The sequence below is a fragment of the Argopecten irradians genome, unplaced genomic scaffold (assembly GCF_041381155.1).
Source record: "Argopecten irradians isolate NY unplaced genomic scaffold, Ai_NY scaffold_0290, whole genome shotgun sequence".
NCBI lineage: Eukaryota > Metazoa > Mollusca > Bivalvia > Pectinida > Pectinidae > Argopecten > Argopecten irradians.
In genome coordinates this window covers 17,636-22,157 of record NW_027187757.1, presented here as the reverse complement: position 1 = coordinate 22,157, position 4,522 = coordinate 17,636, and positions in this window count along the sequence as shown.

Sequence of the window (4,522 nt, the reverse complement as noted above, 5' to 3'; positions counted from 1 at the left end):
ACTTTCTTCTGAAATGATATATAATATACAAAGTGATAATTGGGATGAAATAAAATTACATGAAAAGAAAACAGAGGGGCAAATTTAAAATAAACTGAAACATTGAGAAAAACTTCCTTGAGCAGGTCAGAGAAAAAAAATCAACACTTTATTGGTACAGTCGATATCTTTGATAATGCCTTGGCAGTTTGAAGACACTTCATTTTTACAATCTCATGAAATTGTTTCACTAATGCTATAAGTTTATAACATTTTGCAACATACCTGCGGTATCTATAGATATTTCAAGAAGTCTTTTAAGATTTGAGCTTGTCTCATCCCTGTGAACCTTGAATGAAGGTCAAGTTCAGACTTCAATCTTATAAATTATAAATGTCCATTTATATAGAGGATATTCCTTGTTCATTCCATAGATGTAGAGGAAACACCATCCAATGGGTAGATATATATCTAGAGCTGCCTTTAGGACTACATATGTAGGTGGTCCTACACGCAGAGACAACAAAGACCTGTACATTATATATCATACAAAATGTGAGGTAAGGTACCTGTAAGAAGTAGGCATAATTTCCATCTCGAGATCACGATAGTCTATAGGCGTGTATAGCTACCGAGATCGGAATAAACATTTAATTCCAGGCGTGGATTCAAGGGGGGGGGGCGGACCTGGCCTACGCCCCCCTAAACTCAGACAGAAAGGGAAAAAGAGAGGGAGAGAGAAAGGGACAGAAAGGGAAGAGAAAGAGAGAGAGGAGAGAGAGAGAAAGGGAAGAAAAGAGAAAGGGAAGAGAAAAGACTATATTGCTCGTCTCTAAATAGACAATGTCAATGAAAAAAGATACCCATAGCTCTATCCTACACATGGACATGTCAAGTTTCGTTTTTCTCCATTTTCACATCAAAGAGAAATAGCGTGTTAAAGCAAATATTCAGCTGTTTATCTGGCGGATCTCATGATCGAGACCACATCCTGTCTCCTTTGCAAATGTACATCTTATTCAATGCATCACTCTCCGAAACAAAGCGTTGTGTAAAGAAAAAATGTATGCATTTTAGCACTATACAATTCCAGCATATAACCACCGTTAAATTTCCAATCATGTCCTGTCATTTCTCTATTCTGACATTGAAAAAAATCTCCAATTCGGAGAACTTCTGTCGGGACAGCGCTATGTGCAATAGCCTACAAAGAAGAAGTGAAATTGAATATCTACATTATATCAGGACTTAGATATATAGTTTATGTATATCTCGATCTGTGATTGATTGTTTTCTCCGGTCCACTTAAGTCACATGCAATCGAACTTGCATTTTAAGGTATAAAGTTACAATCTAGGAATGTTACCGTTTTGTTGAAAGCTTCTCTTGGGGTCTAGGTGGCCACCAGAACCCTCGCCTTATTTTCTATGTCCCCTTACAAGAAATCCTGGATTTTCGGAAACTATATTTTTTTCATTTTTTCCTCCAACGTTTTAATGTCTTTAAAATACAAGTTGTTCGTTAGAATTTTGGTTATTTTTTGTGTGGGAAATGTGGCCCCTAAACAGGCAAAATATCTTCATATCAATTCAGGTCAAATTCAGGTCAATTTCATGTGAAAATTTTCAGGTCAAATTGAACATATGTACGAACGGAACACTATATCCCCTCTGTGGTCACCGCGAGGAGATAATAAAGGGCAATAACTTTTCGGAAAAATTGTAAATTCAAAGTAATTTTCAGGGATAGTCACAAGGTCATACCTTGATCATAATGTATACCAAGTTTGAGAGAGGTTGGTCAAAAAACGTAGGAGAAGATTGTCGGACAAACGAAAGTTTATGATAGATAGACAGACAACCCCATACCATAATACCCGACGAACATATAAAAATTATACTAATAACAAATTTTTGTGTGAACCAACTATACACTCTGGCAAAATGGCTTCATGTCAATTTGACCTCAAAAACTTTTGATCAGAAATGGACCTGAAAATGACGTCAATTTGACATAAAGGAATATTCAGGTCCAATTCAGGTCAATTTCTTGACGTAAATTGACTACTCTGTTCTTTCCTGAACACATAAAGTATTCATTTAACATAAATTTTACATAAAAAAAACAATTTCCAGGATGGATTCTTATCCTTATTTTAAACTAAAATGAAACTATCAACGGTAATGATTCAAAAACCATTGACAATGCAATTTTGGTACCCGAGGTATTATGTAAATTGTATGGTCAAGATTAAATCCACAGAGTTACACGTATAAGAGTACACGGCTGTGTGTATCGTGACCTCTTTATATATTTTTGTCTCTCAATTCAAAACATCTAAACAAACATATCATAAACAAATCAACATCACACATCCCAATATTACCAAAAAGAAATTAATCATAAAAGGTCACAATTAACTGAATAAAAAGAGAACCTTACATCAATTAAATGAGCGAAAGGACTTTGTATGGTTTGGACATTTTTTGGCCCCTAAATTCATCAGTTTAAAAAAATAAAATGTTGTATTTGAAATACTGGGTACACACCTTATTCGATTTTATTGTAAGTTTTCTAATGTTGTAGTATCAGCTAGTTGCTATGGTGACCATCCGAAAATATACATAATTAAACGAATTCAAAAATTTGGTCTTTTTTTAGCCTATTTTTTGATAGTTTTTGTCTCAGAAACAAACTTGATATTTTGATACTGAGAAAATGTAGGCACCTAATATACATCTTAAGGAAAAATATAAAGTTTGCTCAAGGATGCGCTCTATGGTTTCTAGATGAAAAATTTAGCAAATAAGAGTACCGCATGACGGAAAAATATACGCCCCTCGAATGCCATCTGTCATTTTATATATATATATATATATATACTCCCAATGAAAATTATTCTTAAAATTTAATTAGCATCACCTAAAGACTTAGCTATAAATCATTTCAATACACAATTATCTCATATTAATTTTTCTAACAGTTTGAGGAAAATAAATAAAATCAAAGTACTGTAAGTACCGCAGTCCTTAAGCCTTTGTGTTCATGATTTTATAAGTTGAAGAGCTTTACAATTTGGTCTGAGTAATATAATGACATGTTTTGTCATACAGGGTGGCCTAGCTCCATATCAAAGTGTTTTTTTATCAATATTACCTAGATAAGTTTGTTATCAATAATTTTCGCACATCTTTACCATGCAAATAAATATAGTCTTCGCATATAATGCTTGTAAATGTGAAAGTAGTAAATCAATATATGTTTATTGTTTTTTTTTATCTGCTTTCATTTTGTGTCAAGACATGAAACAAATTGATACAACTTCTACAATATCAAAAATGAAAACCAAAAAGTGGGAGGGCTTTTATATGTACCAATGAGATGACGAATAAGAATACGTGTATTACATAATAATACAAAGATTCTTACAATTGTAAGGGGTAGATAAAACGTCATTGGTAATCACCACTGAAGTATTGGGGATCCAGGTAACTCAGTAGTAGCGCATTACATCCAGTCAGCTTTGGCCACTGAACCCCTTATATAGTGAAAAGTTTCAAGGTCATCTGATCCAAAATGGCAGAGATACGGCCGTTTGAAGAATGGCGATTTTGTCGTTTTCTCCCGCCAAAAATGTACAAGGTTTCATAGGCTACATAGACATAACATGGAGAGATGTCTACCAAAGTTATACTTTTCATCGACATTGACTTATTATTCACGGTCACAGGTATTAATTATCAAAACAAGTCTATTTTCCCATCCCAATTTTATGACTCTTACACCCCATATAGATTCTATATTTCAAAAACTTATGACATACATGTGTTCCTGCAAATGCCTTCTTGTTTACTTTAAATTATATTCAATTAGGTCACATATACTACAACAGTACAATTGTTGTAGAACACCTTTACATCAAAGATCTATTACGGAATAGACATCTCGAGTATGTCCCTTTAACCATAGCTGCATAAGAACAAACAAGAGTCGCCGACATGACGACGAAAGTTCTCACAATATACAAGTTAAGTGCACGGGCATGTACAGAGGTGAAACCATAATGAAGATGATACCTTTACAGAGGACAATCATCTTTGAGTGTAAACAATTTGAAACTCAAAGTCTTGTTTTATTTCATAGTTTACAAGTACTCTTATTTGGAAGTCCTAAACCTTCTGTAGACCAAAATATAATTATTTTCAACTATGTACATAGATTTATAAGGTCTAGTGATAGATTTTGATTTTATGTAAACTAAACTAGACGTAACTCGTGCTAAAAATTATAATCTCACATTCTTTCTCTATATATACATCTCTTTTCACAGCGCTCTATCTCTCTCCCCTCCCTCTCTGTCTCACACACTCTCTCTCCTAAAAACATTTCATTATACATTTCCTTTTTTTTCCGTATTTTTTTGTCATCATATGATGTTTGTATATTATATTATTTTGTATTATTAAGGAAGGACTGAATGAGGTGATAAAACTCGTGTTCAACCCTTCTGTTATCAATGAAATATGTTTCAATTAAAAAAATC